At 41.5% G+C, this 18,997-nt stretch overlaps 1 long non-coding RNA gene across 1 annotated transcript in view; it reads right to left on the bottom strand.

The window, feature by feature from the left end:
* The window catches only part of LOC112425915 (uncharacterized), a 137,167-nt gene that overhangs the window by 54,758 nt on the left and 63,412 nt on the right, over window positions 1-18,997 (bottom strand). Inside the window, exons 3-4 of the long non-coding RNA XR_011614641.1 lie at window positions 10,120-10,353; window positions 8,083-8,432 (exon numbers count right to left, since the gene is read on the bottom strand). This is a non-coding gene — a long non-coding RNA (uncharacterized lncRNA). The remainder of the gene's footprint in view (window positions 1-8,082; window positions 8,433-10,119; window positions 10,354-18,997) is intronic.

Raw genomic sequence — 18,997 nt, 5'->3', positions numbered from 1 at the left:
GACAAAAAAGAGTAAAAAGAAATGAACAAAGCTTCCAAGAAATATGGGACTATGTGAAAAAACCAAATCTACTTCTGACTGGTGTACCTGAAAGTTAAGGGGAGAATGGAACCAAGCTGGAGAACACTCTGCAGGATATTACCCAGGAGAACTTCCCCAACCTAGCAAGTCACGCCAACATTCAAATTCAGGAAATACAGAGAATGCCACAAAGATAATCCTCAAGAAGAGCAACTCCAAGACACAAAATTGTCAGATTCACCAAAGTTCAAATGAAGGAAAAATTGTTAAGGGCAGCCAGAGAGAAAGGTCAGGTTACTCACAAAGGGAAGCCCATCAGACTAACAGCAGATCTGTTGGCAGAAACTCCACAAACCAGAAGAGAGTGGGGACCAACATTCAACATTCTTAAAGAAAAGAATTTTCAACCCAGAATTTCATGCCAAACTAAGCTTCATAAGTGAAGGAGAAATAAAATCCTTTACAGACAAGCAAATGCTGAGAGATTTTGTCACCACCAGGCCTGCCTTACAAGAGCTCCTGAAGGAAGCACTAAACATGGAAAGGAACAACCGGTACCAGTCACTACAAAAACATGCCAAATTGCAAAGACCATTGATGCTAGGAAGAAACTGCATCAACTAACAAGCAAAATAACCAGCTAGCATCATAATGACAGGATCAAATTCACACATAACAATATTAACTTTAAATGTAAATGGGCTAAATGCTCCAATTAAAAGACACAGACTGGCAAATTGGATAAAGAGTCAAGACCCATCAGTGTGCTGTATTCAGGAGACCCATCTCACATGCAGAGACACACATAGGCTCAAAATAAAGAGAAAGAAATAAAGGGTGTTCAGTTAGGAAAAGAAGAAGTCAAATTGTCCCTGTTTGCAGATGACATGATTGTATATTTAGAAAACCCCATCATCTCAGCCCAATATTTCCTTAAGCTGATAAGCAACTTCAGCAAAGTCTCAGGATACAAAATTAATGTGCAAAAATCACAAGCATTCTTATACACCAGTAACAGACAGAGAGCCAAATCGTGAATGAACTCCCATCCACAATTGCTTCAAAGAGACTAAAATACCTAGGAATCCAACTTACAAGGGATGTGAAGGACCTCTTCAAGGAGAACTACAAACCACTGCTCAACATAATTAAAGAGGACACAAACAAATGGAAGAACATACCATGCTCATGGATAGGAAGAATCAATATTGTGAAAATGGCCATACTGCCCAAGGCAATTTACAGATTCAATGCCATCCCCATCAAGCTAACACTGACTTTCTTCACAGAATTGGAAAAAACTACTTTAAAGTTCATATGGAACCAAAAAAGAGCTCGCATTGCCAAGACAATCCTAAGCCAAAAGAACAAAGCTGGAGGCATCACGCTACCTGACTTCAAACCATACTACAAGGCTACAGTAACCAAAACAGCATGGTACTGGTACCAAAACCGAGATATAGACCAATGGACCAGAACAGAGCCCTCAGAAATCATACCACACATCTACAACCATCTGATCTCTGACAAACCTGACAAAAACAAGAAATGGGGAAAGGATTCCCTATTTAATAAATGGTGCTGGGAAAACTGGCTAGCCATACATAGAAAGCTGAAACTGGATCCCTTCCTTATACCTTATATAAAAATTAATTCAAGATGGATTAAAGACTTAAATGTTAGACCTAAAACCATAAAAACCCTAGAAGAAAACCTAGGCAATACCATTCAGAACATAGGCATGGGCAAGGACCTCATGTCTAAAACACCAAAAGCAATGTCAACAAAAGCCAAGCTAGACAAATGGGATCTAATTAAACTAAAGAGCTTCCGCACAGCAAAAGAAACTACTATCAGAGTGAACAGGCAACCTACAAAATGGGAGAAAAATTTTGCAATCTACTCATCTGACAAAGGGCTAATATCCAGAATCTACAAAAAAACTCAAACAAATTTACAAGAAAAAATCAAACAACCCCATCAAAAAGTGGGTGAAGGATATGATCTGACACTTCTCAAAAGAAGACATTTATGCAGCCAACAGACACATGAAAAAAATGCTCGTCATTACTGGCCATCACAGAAATGCAAATCAAAACCACAATGAGACACCATCTCACACCAATTAGAATGGCAATCATTAAAAAGTCAGGAAACAACAGGTGCTGGAGAGGATGTGGAGAAATAGGAACACTTTTACACTGTTGGTGGGACTGTAAACTAGTTCAACCATTGTGGAAGACAGTGTGGCAATTCCTGAAGGATCTAGAACCAGAAATACCATTTGACCCAGCCATCCCATTACTGGGTATATAGCCAAGGATTATAAATCATGCTGCTATAAAGACACATGTACACGTATGTTTATTGTGGCACTATTCACAATAGCAAAGACTTGGAACCAACCCAAATGTCCATCAGTGACAAACTGGATTAAGAAAATGTGGCACATATACACCATGGAATACTACGCAGCCATAAGAAAAGATGAGTTCATGTCCTTTGTAGGGACACAGATGCAGCTGGAAACCATCATTCTCAGCAAACTATTGCAAGGACAAAAAAACAAACACTGCCATGTTTTCACTCATAGGTGGAAACTGAACAATGAACACTTGGACACAGGGCGGGGAACATCACACACCAGTGCCTGTTGTGGGGTGGGGGGAGAGGGGAGGGATAGCATTAGGAGATATACCTAATGTAAATGACGAGTTAATGGGTGCAGCACAACAACATGGCACATGTATACATAGGTAACAAACCTGCACGTTGTCACATGTACCCTAGAACTTACAGTATAATTTTAAAAAAAGAGCTATTTCACCTCTAACATTTCCCCTTTCTCATATTAATTAGGTTACAGGTATAGCTGTGGCAATGAAAGTCAAATAACATAGAAGTTTATTTCTCTCTCACAAAAGAGTCTAAGTATAAATAATGCAGGGGTGATGTATTAGCTCCAGGTGTTGGAGATCCACGCTCTCTCTTGTTAATCTGCTATCTTCAACATCAGCTACTACCTCAAAGTCAAAGATAGCTGCTCCAACTCCTGCCATGACATTCACATTCCAACCAGCATGAAGGGGAAAAAATTGGCAGATAATATGCATCCATGTGCCCATTAAATATGGGAGGTTCTCTTAGTAAAGTAAGAGTAGAGAAATAAATATTTAAGGAGCAACTAATATCTTACTACATATATGCATGGAATTCATTCAGATTTTGGTGACTACCACTTACTCACCTGTGCCTTTGGTCATGCTTTCTTTCTCTATCTCTCATAGGAAAGGTGATGGGAGTTTCACCTTGTCCAGCATGTGAAGCACTCATAAATATGAAGGGAAAGAGAGATATATAAGTAACAGATGGCAATGTAGCATGGTAAATGTTAGCGTAGAGAGGAAGAAACAACTGATTTGGCCTAAATGGCTGGTACTGGCATGATCAGTAAGATGCCACAGAGGAGTGACAAAGCATAGCCATAGCAAAAGGAGCAGCCCATATTAAACCCATGAAGGTATAAATACACATGCCATGATTTATGAACTATAAGAGGTACCCCTGAAGCTGCAGGGAGAACTTAAGGAGGTGGATAGCAAGAGGTGAAGCTGGAAATGAGGGTTCAGACCATGAAGGGCCATAGGACCCACTAAGAAGTTTGGACTTTATCTTTTGCAAGGAAGCAAAAGTAGATTTTTCTTTTTTTTTTTTTTTTTTTTTTTTGAGACGGAGTCTCGCTCTGTCGCCCAGGCTGGAGTGCAGTGGCGCGATCTCGGCTCACTGCAAGCTCCGCCTCCCGGGTTCACGCCATTCTCCTGCCTCAGCCTCCCGAGTAGCTGGGACTACAGGCGCCCACAACTGCGTCCGGCTAATTTTTTGTATTTTTAGTAGAGACGGGGTTTCACCGTGGTCTCGATCTCCTGACCTTGTGATCCGCCCGCCTCGGCCTCCCAAAGTGCTGGGATTACAGGCGTGAGCCACCGCGCCCGGCCCAAAAGTAGATTTTTCAAGGGTACAGAAGGATATCTGGTAGAAAGTGAGCTTTACTCAACTTCAAACTACACTGGCTACAGTAACCAAAACAGCATGGTATGGTACTGGTACAAAAACAGACACATAGATCAATGGAACAGAATAGAGAACCCAGAAATAGGATTGCACATCTACAACTATGATTTTTGACAGACCTGACAAAAATAAGCAATGGGGAAAGGATTCCCTATTCAATAAATGGTGCTAGGATAATTGGCTAGCCATATGCAGAAGATTAAAACTAGACATCTACCTCTCACTATATACCAAAATTAACTCAAGACAGATTAAAGACTTACATGTAAAACTAAAAACTATAAAAACCCTGGAAGACAACCTAGGCAATACCATTCAGAACATAGGCATGGGCAAAGACTTCATGATGAAGATGCCAAAAGCAATTGCAACAAAAGCAAAAATTGACAAATTGGATCTAATTAAACTAAAGAGCTTCTGTACAGCAAAAGAAACTGTCAACAGAGTAAACAGACAACCTGCAGAATGATAAAAAAAAAATTTTGCAAACTATGTATCCAACAAAGGTCTAATATCCAGCAGCTATAAGGAACTTCAACACATTTACAAGAAAAAAAACCACCCCATAAAAAAGTGGGCAAAGGACATGAACAGACACTTTTCAAAAGAACACATACATATGGCCAACAATCATATGAAAAAAAGCTCAACATTACCAATCATTAGAGAAATGCAAATCAAAATCACGATGAGCTACTATCTAACACCAGTCAGAATGACTATTATTAAAAAGTCAAAAAATAACAGATGCTGGCGAGGTTGTGGAGAAAAGGAATCCCTATATACTGTTGGTGGAAGTGTAAATTAGTTCAACCACTGTGGAAGACAGTGTAATGATTCCTCAAAGACCTAAAGACAAGAAATACCATTTGACCCAGCAATCCCATTACTAGGTATATGCCCAAAGGAATATAAATTATTTTATTGTAAAGACACATGCAGGCATATGTTCATTGCGCCACTATTCACAATAGCAAAGACATGGAATCAACCTAAATGCCCATCAATGATAGACTGGATAAAGAAAACACGGTACATATACACCACAGAATACTATGCGGCCATAAAAAAGAACAAGATCATATCCTTTGCAGGGACATGGATGGAGCTGGAAATCATTATTTTTAGTAAACTAAGACAGGAACAGAAAACCAAATACCACATGTCCTCACTTGTAAGTTGTAGTGAAATGATGAGAACGCATGGACATATAGTGGGGAACAACACACATTGGGTCCTATCAGAGAGTGGAGAGTGGGAGGAGGCAGGGGATCAGCAAAAAATAAGTAATGGGCATTAGACTTAACACTTGGGTGATGAAATCATCTGTACAACAAACTCCCATGACACAAGTTTAACTATGCTAACAAACCTGCATATGTACCCCTGAACTTAAAAGTTAAAAAATAAAGAAAGTGAGCTTTACCTTAACTCAGAACTCACAATGCATTATAATTGGGGAGACTGGATACAGAGAAACAGTGTATGAAGATATTTGTTATTAATTTTTGTCCCCCAAACTTTGAACCCTCTTGCTATAGTTGGGGACTCCCATACCTTATGAATTGAAATCCAACTTCCACTAGAAAAGCTGAAAAATGCCAGATGCTTTCTCAATCTCCTTTGCTATAACATATGATTGACTCTCAGTCAATCTGATTCACCTGCTCCAGACTTTGACTTGAAAGATAGTAACAGATAGTGTGACCAACTGTCCCAGTTTGCCTGCAACTGTCCTATTTTAAAACTGAAAGGTTTACAAAGTCCTGCATCCCAGGAAACTCCTCAGTTTGGACTGAGGTCAAACTGGGATGGTTGGTCACCCTAGCAGGAAGCACACGGAAAATACAGTAAGAACTTTAAGAGATGCACAAGTTACAAAGCCATTGTAAATGCTGAGGTGAGAAAACAAAAGAGTGATCACTGGGACAGCAATGGGGTGAGAGATGAAACAGCTTCCACCAATAAAAGGAAGAATCAGCTGAACGTGATGTTGTGTGATCACATGGGGAGAGGTTGATGGAAGAAAGGCATGAACCAGGGAAGATTGAGTTTCTGGTTTGAATGTCTGAATGAAACGGCACCATTAATAAAGATAGTGAAATGGTAAGTTCCATTTTGGACATGCCAAATTGAGGGGTCTGTGAACAATATCTAAGGGAAATTTTTCACAGGCATTTATCAGTGTTGCTCTAGAGCTCAGGAGATTGATGGAGAAATAGGCAGAACATCTAGGACAGTCGCTGGTACACAGTCTATGAATTTTTGTTAAATATGGTTGAATATTGAGTTCCCCTCATCAACACAGACAAAACACGCAGTTATTTGCACACAATATACTCTCAAGAAATTTCTGGTAAGTGATTGAGTGATTCATTCCTTAGCTCAGCACACTGGAGCTACCTACCCTCCAAATACCTTTTTCACTCACTAGTTCATTTGCCATTCGTGAAACACACAAGCCTTTTCAGAACAAAAAAAATGTTCTTCCATTAGCGGGGTCCCACTTTAAATTCTGACCTTTAGGACACTGTGTCTATTTCTTGAATCAAGTAACTATGTGTGACTTCAAGATCTTCAAGATAACTTCTAGTTCAAAATCAAAATCCTTATTTTTTACTCTTCAAAAAATGACTTCCCCTAGAGACAGAAGGATTATATTCCAAGCAGATAGGTTGAAATGACAACATTATTATTTTTAAAAGTAAGCCAAGGGTGGATGAAATCAGAATAAAGAAAGCTGGATGGCTTTTTAAAAATTATCATTATTTTCAATCATGGCTAGTTTGGAGAAATTGCTTAGAGGAGAACAAGTAAAAGAACAGAATTGGGAATGGAAAACATTTTATTTAATCCCATTTTTATAAGTAAATATCAGTAGAGGGGAAAAAACTAATCATGCATTGGTATGGGTGAAGAGTTAATAAAATAAGTGGAGATATTTTCTGAAAGTAGTAAATTTAATAGCTGATATTTATTGTATACTTAGGACAGTGGCACTGTGTTAAACACACAAAAATTGAAACTTATAAGTTTTAAAATGTGTTATATTATTTACTGAATGTTATAAAATATCCGTAAATGGGTACATGCAGCAATCAAGGGCAGTAAAGATTAAAGCAAATAAAAGCAGGGGGATAGAAATGAGCAGATAAAGTTTTTAGTCCCTTCCTTCACAACTTGACTGTCACGTCCTTCTGGCCCTATATGATTCTAATAATAGACTCCAAAAATGAGCCCAGAGGACTAGAAGTATAAGGGGTCAGACAAATGCCATGTTTCTCTCCTTTCAAAAAAAAAATAGTACTTGTAGTTGGTAATTGTATTAGTTCATTCTCATGCCAGTCTTAGGCCGTTCTTTATGAAGGAAATTTATGAATGAAAGGTTTAATTGACTCACAGTTCTGCATTGCTGGGGAAGCCTCTGGAAACTTAACAATCAGGACGGAAGGCAAAGGAGAAATAGGTGCCTTGTTCACAGGGCGGCAGGACCGAATGAGCGAGTGCCCGTGGGGGAAAAGCCATAAAACCATCAGATCTCGTGAGACTCACTCACCATCACGACAACAGCACGGGGGAAACCGCTCCCGTGATCCAATCACCTTCACCTGGTCCTGCCTTCGACATGTGGGGATTATTGGGATTATAATTCAAGATGAGTTTTGGGTGGGGACACAGCCAAACCATATCAATAATTTAGAAAATAAGCCACCCCGAAATCCCCAAAGGGTGAAAGAGAATGGATACGTCTTCCTTCCCTGTGAGGCTTTCCCCCAAAAAGCAGCCCTAGCAATATCCAAACTTCCAGTCCTAAGAAGTTTTACCCTGTCCTTTGAAATAAAGAAAATAACTGAGAGCAAAAGACAATGGGCGAAGAAAAGACTGGGTACGAAGTTTTCTCCCTTCTTGTCTCTGGGAGCAGCAGGGCTTTTCCCGAGCGAATGCTGACGCAGAGGTGGACTAAGAAAAGGGCAGAAGCCGGGGCCTCACCTTCATGCTGAAGAGGAGCTGCAGGTACCTGAGGGCCCTAAGAAGGCACGAACTGGACGACGGCAGAGCAGTTGACTGGCGAAGAGGGCCCCTGGGTGGTGCGATGCAGTCCAGTCCGCTGGCCTGGGAAGCCTCATTAGCATCTCCTGACGCCTGCGCTGAGCGCTGCCCCGGGGAGCCCCGGACCTGCCCTGGGGATCAGTCCCAGGAAAAGCCCAACAGCTGCACCGGAGACTTGAGGGCTGTGTGGCTTTTGCACTCATTGGGACACAAAAGGATCCACGTGGGACTTCAGCTTGAGAGGCAAACAATACCGATGGGTCAGCAGCAGTGAGAAAGAAGAGGGGAGGCTAGGAGGAAAAGAAGAAAAAACGATGGCAGAAGACAGGGAGAAGCAGCACAGAACAGCGCTGTGCGGAGGACCCAGGTAAGGAGAAGGGCGAGAGCGGCTTCCGCGGCCTCAGAGGAGAGGGGAAAGTGGAATGGAAGGGAGACAGGATTCCGTGGGTCTGTTCCTCTGTCTTGAGCCTTCGCATCATGCTTTCAAAGCTCTTACTCCGCATTTTAATTCACAAAAGCCAATATGAAAATATTGAAATGTGGCAGAATTAGACCTCAGGACTTTTTTCTTAATACTTGCTCCTTTTTTTCTCTGTAGACCACAAGAATCTTATAAACAAAGGTAAATAAAAAAACTAGGAGGCTGCAATGAACCCCAAAATGGCCGCTGAGCATTGCCGATTTCGTACTCTGGAGAGCCGATGGCTGCACCACACATAGAGTACGTGCCATTTTATGTGTGGTGCAGCCATCGGCTCTCCAGAGTACGAAACCGGAGAGCTAGCTAGTCCCAGCTGATGTAAGGACCACCACTCTTCACTAGCAGAAGCTACTCTCTCCCTACACGCGGCAGAACGCATGACCGTTCTGTGGTCCTACTGAACTGGCCACAAAAATCTCAGTGGGCTCAGAAGCTGCTGATTACATCGACACTACAGTGATGCAAATGTTATTGCTATTTTCAGCACTGTGCTAATGAATTATATTTAACTGCATTAAAAAATAATGATTTGAAAGGCTACAATTATGAAATTTAAAATATAAATTGTACCCAAAGGATATTAAACGTGGGCTTTGCATTTTTTCTCTTGCATTCAGAGCCTAACAAATACCCTTTTATCCTCTGAAAGAAAATGGGCAAACAGACGGATCAAATAGCTCACTCCAAGCAATTAAAACTTTCCATTACCATATGGAAAGATGTATGGATTGATCCAAAACACTTGTCCCTAATAAGGATATATTAACATCTGCCAACTGGAGTTCAGGAGTTAAATGAGATGGCAGTGGAGGGATTAGGAAGTAATGAAAGAAATGTTTTTCCAATAAGGCAGAAAAAGCCTTATTCATCCTGGAAAAGAAAGTCATGAATATATAACTCTGTGTGTGTGTGTGTGTGTGTGTGTGTGTGTACACACTTATATATGTGTGTATGTCTGTGTGTTTGAGTACACTTAACTATATGTACATGTATTCATGTATGTTGGTATACACTTACATATATGCGTGTGTGCATTTATGTATGAATGTATTTGTCTTTGTCCATTTGTGTTGCTATAAGGAATACGTGAGCCTAGGTAATTAGAAAGAAAGATTTTTGTGCGTCTCGCGGTGCTGCAGACTGTACAAGAAGCATGGAGCCAGCATCTGCTTCTGGTGAGACCTCAGGACGCTTCCAATCATGGCAGAAGGTGGAGTGGAGCCAGCATCATATGGCAAGAGAGAAAAAAAGAGAGAAAAGGAGCTGCCAGGCTCTTTTCAACAACCAGTTCTTGCGGGAACGAAGAGTGAGAACTCTCTCACTTCCAGGAGAAGGGCACCAAGCCATTCATGAAGGATCTACTCCCATGATCCAAACATCTCCCACCTGACCCTGCCTCCAACACTGGGGATCAAATTTCAACATAACACGTGGTGAGGCCAAGCAAACCTTCTCCAAACCATAGCAGCATTCAACGAAATTCCCATCTCACTCACCTCCACAAGGGCAGGTTCACCATCAGGGTGATTGCCTTAGTCAGCTCAGGCTGCTGTCACAAAATACCATGGCCTGGGGGGCTTAAACAATAGAAATTTATTTCCCACAGTTGTGCGTGCTGAAAGGTCCAAGATCAAGGTGCTAGCATGTTTGGTGTCTGGTAGGGCTCTCTTCCTGGCTTGCAGACAGCCGCCTTCTCCTTGTATGTCCACATGGCCTTTCCTCTGAGTTCACTGGAGGAAAAAGAGATAGAGAGAGAGAGAGAGAGAGAGAGAGAGAGATCTTCCTCCTCTTATAAAGCCACCAGCCTGATTGGATCAGGGCCCTACTCTTATGACCTCATTTAACCTTAATTACTTCCTAAACCACCTATTTTTAAATACAGTCACATTGCCGGTTAGGGCTTTAACATATGAACTTGAGGGTTTATTCATATATACCCAGAATTTGGACCATTCAGTCCAGCCTCTTTCTCGCACCCTTCTAAGTTTCTGACCTGTATTTGTCTTAGTAGCTTTGGGTTTTTCTTAAATAGGGATCTTTCCATAGCTCAGGTTGCCAAGTTTTTAAGGTGGTTCCAGATGTATATAAGAAACAGAACATGTGTTGGGGCTACGTTATCATCTACAATATTCAATGTATGCCAGGATATTGAGTGGGGCTTCTTCTGTTATCCTAAAGTTGTTATTAAGGTTCAAAACCGAGAACAAAATAGACTAGCTGCCCCGCGTGCTAAATAAGTTGGCAGCAGTCAGCTTCTAGGCCAGAGGGGAAGCACCGATGTGCAGAACAAGTCCCTTTCCTTCCACCTCTCACCCTAGGCAGCTACAAGAGAGGGCAGGGAGGGGAGAGAGTGGCTGCCCCTCCAGGTACCTTCTTCCTGGAGGAAAATTGGAATATTACCTCCCCCTGGAACCAAGGGTCATACATTTCCCCAGTTGGATACTGTAATGGGTAATTTTATGTGTCAACTTGGCTAGGCTCTGGTGACCAGTTGTTTGGTCAAGCAACAGTCTAGATGTTGCTGTGAGGGCACTTTTTAGATGTGATGAGCATTTAAATCAGACTTTGAGTAAAGCAGATTAGCCTTCCAATTATTTGAAGGACTTAAGAGGAAGATAGAGGTCCCCAGAGTGGAAAGAATTCCACCTCCAGTCTGCCTTGGGACTTAAGGCAGGTTTCAGGTTTTCCAGCTCCCACAATCATGTGAGCCAATTCCTTAAAATAAGTGCCTCTCCATAGATAGGTAGGTAGATAGGTAGACTGATGAATCGGTTTATAGATACTATACACATACATACATATACACACACACATGAGCACATAGACATCTTAATTGCTGTTGGTTCTGGTTCTGTTTATCTGGATGAACGCTGGCTAATGCAGGTATCTATTCAGCCAGCACAAGTCCTGGTCTGACACCTGAGCAGGGAAAAGGGGAGTTAGAGCTAGATGGAGAGGTGGATTTGGGGGATATGGAGAGAACAGTTATAGGGGTGCCTCCTGCACTGCCACCTTTGGTGTGACAGGAGTGTGTGGGTTTCCTTGGGGTGGAGCAGGCACTTTGGAAGACAGCTGGGCTTTCACCATCTTACGGAGTCCCACTCCTGTGCCTCCAGAGACAGCCAGCACTCAGAAGCCTTCCAGAGCTGGGGGGCCACAGTGACCAGCCAAGAAGACAACTGCCCCCACTTCCATTAAACAGAACACCTGGCCCTTTCCCTCCTTCTTCTTGCCATGTACCCTGGAGGAGCTGAAGGGAAGCTGCAGGGACCAGCACGGTGTAGCTCCTCCTCTCACCCACCCACCGGTGCTGCTTCCCAGCAGCGGTGCTCAACCTTGGCTGCACGTTAGAATCTCTGAGAGGTCAGAAAGAAATACTTCCACTCAAGCCCCACCCCAGAATCACTCAGCCTTAGAGAGAACTAGAAGCTCCCAGTTGGAGCCAGGGCTGAGAACTCTCTTGTTAGTGCTGCAGATAGGACAACTTCTGCTAAGACAAAGGGAGAAAAGCAGCTTTCAGGTTGGACATCTTAAAGTGAACAAGACAGTGTCTTCAAGTGTAGAATTAGACTGTCCTAGTAACAGTGAATACAAAGTTATGGAATCATACTATTATCATCATTTCTTAAGTGTATAGAAACTTATGGAATCTGGCTAAGATGACATCACAGGACTCATTACCCAAAGGAATAGTATCTTTGGGCCGAAGTTATTGGTGAAAATTCAACTGAGAAAGGAGGTTTCATGTGCATATTCTAATGAGATGAGACGCCTCTGTGAACAGGCTCCAAATGAATCATTTCATGAACTGAGCCAGGCCTCAGGCTGTGCCATCTTTTCTACAAATGATCTTCTAGATATCAGATAATCTGATATTTTGCTCTCTAATAGAGAAGCAGGATTATAAATGCAAAGTTATGTAAGTGTTATTCAAGCCAGAAATTGACATTTTCTCCAAAGCCTGTACCCCTAGCACTGCTCTTCTCTAGACAGGCAACTGCTGGGGCCCAGGAATTAAAGCAGGATGTCAGCTCACCCTCCACTCCTCTGTCTCTGCCCTGGTCCTCACAGCTCCACACCTGCCATGAGAGGATGTTCGCCAAATGCCTGTGGGTTCTTCCCACTGCTCACCTGCAGATGCAAAGCTTGGGGTGGGCTCTTCTGCATTTTGCTTTTTTTTTTTCCTGCTGAATATTTCTCTTTCAGATGCAGAGATAAGGAAAAATCAAGGGATGGAGAAGGGTGGGAATAGCATGGTTTGCATTGCCTTCTTTAAATTTACCCTTCCTTTCTATTTATTTTCTACACATTTTTTCCCTTCCCCAGTTCCTTTGTGATTTTTCTTGGCCTTACTGTAATGACAGTGAGTGGAGTGTTGGACGTGAGGGGAAGGCAGTAAGCTCAACCTTACTTATTAAAACAAATAAGTAATCTGATTGCCGGCCACCAAAGGCCCCCATGCACAAGTTTGGTGAGACTATGTCGTGTGTGTATGGTGTGTGTTGTGTGTGTGTAAGGTGTGAGTGGGTGTATGTGTGGTATGTATGTATGTGTGAAGTGTGTGCATGTGTGTGTGTGCATGCACATCCCATGTGTATGTTTTATGCTGCATCTTCATGGGAAAAAGCCCTTTAGGACTGAAACTGTATATGAATCTATATTTGAAGTGGGATAATATTTAATATTACATAAATTACAGTGTGATCACTTGCATGTAAATAGAGCATTGTTACTTTTGAAATAATATGATGATACAAAGCAAACATTAATATTGGGTAACATTTTATTACTTATCATTTATAACAATGTGCTATAACTATAAAGTGCTTCATACACACTATTAGACTTTGTTTTCACACACACACAAAAGTCCTTTGAGGTAAGATATAATCTTTCCTTTTTACAAACAAGAAACTGAGACCGAAGAGAGGAGTTACTTGCTATAAAGAGAAGATGGCATAGCAAAGAGAGGACCCAAAAGAAAACCTGTTGATTCCATGAACCAGGGCTTTTCCCCGTGCCTTCTGACAAAGTTAATACTAAACAAGTATTAGAAGTGTATCTTCAGAAGCACTGCAGAGAAGGCAGCTGCAGGAAAATCAAAGACAAGTTTAGCTAATGCCTTTCCACATTAATGTTAGGTCCTCATCCACGTGGAGCAAATTGTAATCTCAAGGATATATGCCAGATGAGAGTCATAGAACTTGTCTCTACCTGGAAATCTAAGAAATAATTTCATCGTCCCTGTGACCTCTGGATAAAGCCACACATGTGTGCATTGTAATATAAATGTGCAATCTGCTTTTCTCAAGACCATCAGAAGAGAGCCCCTAACTTCTTTCATTGATCAATTCCGATATTTAATAGCACTCACTACTGAGCAATTTTTACATCAAAACCTATTTCTTCACCTACTCAATGTGCACTAAAAAGAAGTTGGTCACCATCTTTCTTTATAATTACTTTTCACAGATTTTTAAGGCAGCCACAAAATTTCTCTTCATTCATAAATCATCTCAGCTCTTTCAGTTTTGCTTTTAGGCCTTCACATTTCCAAGCTCTGATTAACTTTGATGGCTCTGTGCCCTGAGTCTCCTCCAAGTGTTTCAGATCACTGCAAAAGCCACAGAAGCCAGAGCAGAAGATGGAAAGATTCAGGTTCCATATGCGCCAGTGGGGAGGCAGCCCGCTGCTGAGGGAGAGCCTATCAGGTTTCCTTCTCTACCCAGAGCCTCTCACTGCTGAGTCATGATGCTCCCAGACACTCTCCAAATGTCACCTACAGCCAGGTCAAGGTCCTTTCTTCCCAGTATTCTCATCAAATTACAGTCCCAAAATGCCTCCTGTAAGAAATGTTGATGGTTAAGACTTGATAAAACTTTATGATTTTAGTGCAAATAAATATAACATTTATGATTCTAATGGGAGTGGTCACATAACAAAAGTTCAAAATATGAACAAATGGATGAATAAGTTAACAAATGGGCTCATTTAACTTTATGAAAATAACTTATTTGCACGCTTATTTTTGGTGTTTAATGTTTGTGATGAGCAAATGAATGGACAAATGCATATTCAGGAATAAATTGTTACAGGATAGTTTTTAAAATAGAATATAATCAGGGCTCTCATGCAAATATAAAATACATTTGTCTAAAAAGAATGAGATCATGTCCTTTGCAGGGATATGGATGGAGCTGGAGGCCATTATCCTTAGCAAACTAAAACAGGAACAGAAAACCAAATACTACATGTTCTTACATATAAGTGGGAGCTAAATGATGAGAACAACGGACACATAGAGGGGAATAACACACACTGGGACTTATCAGAAGGTGGAGGGTGGTAGAACGGAGAGGATCAGGAAAAATAACTAATGGGTACTAGGCTTAATACCTGGGTGATGAAATAATCTTTATAACAAACCCCCATGACACAAGTTTACCTATGTAACAAACCTGCACATGTACCCCTGAACTTAAAATAAAACTTAAAAAATAATAAAAACAAATGTGTCAAAGATTTTATTTAATTCATTAATCAATGAGGAAACCAGTAAGATGTTAAAACTGGTTCAGAGGAGAATTCTAGGGCTCACACATCTATAGACAGAAAATGATGCTTAAATGAATTCACAAATAAGATGTAAAACTGGTTTGTTGAGGAGAGGGGAGGAAAAAATGAATTGCATGTATGATACAATGATGAATAAGCGGGGTTTTGTACTCAAGATGCTCACAAAGAATTATGAAACCATTATAATTCAAGATTATGGACACGTGCCATGCAAAGGGAGAAATGGGAAAGGGAGATATTCTGTTTGCTCGGAAGAAGATGGGAGGATTCATGAAGGAAGTTTTCAGTGGTATGTCTTGGAGGATTCCAGCTTTCAAAGACACTGTGAGGATATTGTGAGTAAATGCCTGGCTCCATCTGGAAGAATCTAGTGTATGAAGTCAAGGGGTAGGAGACAAACCTGGAAAGGAGAGTCAGGTACGATCATGGAGAACCTTGAGGACCATGCGGAAGGCAGAAAGGAGCTACTGAAGGTTCCTGAGCAGAAGAGTATAATGGGCAAGCCACGGAATGATGACCTCCCCCAACCCGGATGGAAAATAAGTTGAAAAAAGAAGACAAATTACTCCAGGGAGAAGATTAGGCATTAACTGCAATAGTCCGGGGAAAAGGAATAATAAAGACCTAGACCAGGGCTACAGTATGGAAAATGGGAAGAAAGAGACCCAAATGGGTGCTGTCTGCTCACCATTCTGGCCTTCTAACACCACACCAACAAAACACTGGAGGCTTTCAAACACCAGCAAAGCTATGTTCTTTATGACTCTCTCTATGTCCACACCAACCCTTCAGCTACTTACTGTCTGACCTCCCTGTCCACAAAGCAAGATTTCCATGCCCCTGTGCTCCCTCTGAGATCTATGCCCCCCTGCTTCTCAGTCAATGCTTTGAAATGACATTGAACTACCTGCTAAAGTGTATCCATAAAGTGTTCCTATTTGACCTATGGAGACATCACATTCCAGGTCTGCAGAATGTTCTCCTGTGCTGTTAATGCATGAGTAACTACTTTAATCACAGAAATAAGCTCCCTGTCAGTGGTATTTTGCAGGTACAGGTGCAGAGATTTTCGGCAGTGGCAGAGTGCACTCAGGCACCATGGCAACCAATGCGTCAGCCTGGGTACACTTAGCAGCAACAGAATAGTCAGCTTTCCATTCATTTGAGCTGACAGCAAAAACTAGAGATGTTTTGTCCTGCCTTTCCCTCTCAAAGTCGGCTGTCTGGTGAGGAGGAAATGTTTGGCAGGTGCTAGGGCAGCACGGATACTGGTCTTTATACCCAGGGAAAGTTAGGATGGAAATTGCAGCCCAAATTGGCTCAAATGCTTTTCTAGTGTATCTGCAGAAGCTGCTATCTGCAGGAGTTCCAGGCAGGGCTGGCTAGGTGTGTGTGCTGCCTGCTGGTGTGTCACTTAATGTTACTTTAACTTGATTTAAAATCACTTGCCAGAGACTGTCCTTCATCTCTGCAGCCCCACATTTTATGGGCTTACGAAATAATAGGCATTTTGTATAGCCCTTGTGTAAGAAATGCCTAAAGTACCAAGATTTTCTTATTTTCAGGTTGTTCTGGAGGAGATTAAAACTCAACTAAAACTATCTTAAGCAAAACTGGGCCTACAAAGCCTTATATAACTAGGCAGTCCAAGGGACTCAAATAATATGTTTTCATCTACCTACTCCTTTCTCTCTCAACACTTGGCCTAATGTCCTCCTAATCCTTATGGTTTGTATAAGCACAGGGCTTGGCTATAAACAATTCTGGGCTTAGAGTTCCACATTTGCAATCCCATAGCAGAAGGGGTGCATCTTTCTGCTGGTACATGCGTAGAAAATCCCAGGGAAGGGCTCTGATTAGCCTGTCCTGGGTCACGTGTTTATCCCCAGTGAGAACTATGAGGAGCGAAGCAGGTAAGGTTCCTTGCACTGTGGTCAGAGGAGTAAATACTGTGATCTGCATCCCCAGAGATACAACAAGAGGAGAGAGGAAAAGATGGTCACCACATCCAAACAATAGCCAAAGCTGAAAATGTAGAAGATTTCTCAACTGCTAGCACTTCAGGATTCACAGAGTGCCCCCCTTGCAAATACACTGATCATAACACTGTGGGATTTCCCATGTCCAGCGTGCACCATTCACACTGTATGCTATGTCATGACCTGCCAGGCCTGCCCTGCACATTGAATGCTGGAGGAAGTTACCCCTGAAGTTGTGCAATCTCAGGGCTATTTCTGGTCACTCCCAGGGGAATGAGAAGAAAAGTCGTGTCAGGAGCTGAAATTAGATCAGAGACCAGTGCATCCACAGTACTAGAGAGATGAAAGAAACCAAAGGTCTAAGAGATGGGAAGTCGTCAGGCAGTGTGCTGGCCTCAAAGGCAGGGTAGCAGCAACAAGAGTGTGAAAGGCAACCTGGCTAGGACAGGCACTGTCTGCTCTCTGGCATCCCCTTTATTTCTGGATGGACATCAATGTCTCTGAGTGAACAGGAGGTAACTCCAGCTAGAGGAATTGTGCCTGCAGGGGGGCTTGTGTCCCAGCTGCGGCAGGAATAGAAGAGGGGGAACAGGTGTTCTTGCCCTTGTCAGGGTAGCTGTCCCGGCAGAGGTTATGATATGACTCCTGGCAGGCTTGAACCTGCCAGGCAGAGCTGCATGGTGGTGAGTAGGCTGTGTCCCCTAGTGGAAGGCAGGCTGATATTCAGCTGGGACACAATACCATGGCCCTGCCAGTTATTGACTCCTGCCATGTCCATTCTGATTGATCAGTGCCTGTCCCAACCACTTATCAAATATTTTTCCTGTCTCCCTGATTCTGAGTGCCTTTGTCCACTATCTCTTCTTATTTGCTTCTACCATAAGCTCTCTCTTCTCTTTCTGGGATTCCAATTGCACTTATGTTAGACCTTATTATCACATCTCAAGTATGTCTTATACTCGTTTCTACCTTTTGATTCTTTTTCAGTGTTTCAGTCTGAGTATTTTCTTCAAATTTTCCCTTAGTTCAGAGGTTATTACCTCTGAAAACAATGTCCAATTTTCTGTTAAACCTATTGCCCTCTCTTTTTGTGGTAAAATATATATAACATAAAATTGGCATTTTAACCATCTTTAAATGTACAAATCCATTCCTCTTTTAGTTATTGTATTTTTAATTCTATAATTTTTATTCAGTCATTTAAAAAAAATTTCAGTTCTCTTTCTCAATCTTGTCTTTTAAATCCCTAAAAATATTAAGCATAGTTACTCTAAAGTCTATGTATAATATCTTTACTTGTTAGATTCTCATAAGTCTGTTCAATTTTGTCACTTGTTTCTCTGGGTTTATGGATCAATACTTGTCTCCAAATGCCAGATTATCTGTTTCACACTAGGAAATACATACTAAAAATGGTAAAATAATTTGAGGCTCTGGTTGATTTCATCTTCCTCCAAAAAAGACTTAACCTTTGCTTCTGGCAGGCAACCAAGAAGTCTGACAATAACAAGTGTTGGTGAAGATAATAAGTGTTGGAGAAGCAATGAGAATACATACATTTGCAAAACAATTTTGCATTTCTAGAAAAGTTGACTTTTGACTTGTCATACAAATTCATTTTATAAATGAGAATACTGAGGCCCAAAAGTGTTAAATAATTGGCCCAAGACAGCATTGCTTTAGAGGCCAGGACCCAGAGACAGACCTTTACCTATTTTTTTTAATTTTTATTTTTATTTTAAGTTTTGTGGTACATGTGCAAATTAGTTACATAGGTAAACATGTACCATGGTGGCTTGCTGTACCTATCAACTCATCA

The sequence above is a fragment of the Macaca nemestrina genome, chromosome 16 (assembly GCF_043159975.1).
Source record: "Macaca nemestrina isolate mMacNem1 chromosome 16, mMacNem.hap1, whole genome shotgun sequence".
NCBI classification, from domain to species: Eukaryota; Metazoa; Chordata; class Mammalia; order Primates; family Cercopithecidae; genus Macaca; species Macaca nemestrina.
Note: the sequence above shows the minus strand (reverse complement) of the source record. Positions and strands in the feature narration are given on the sequence as shown.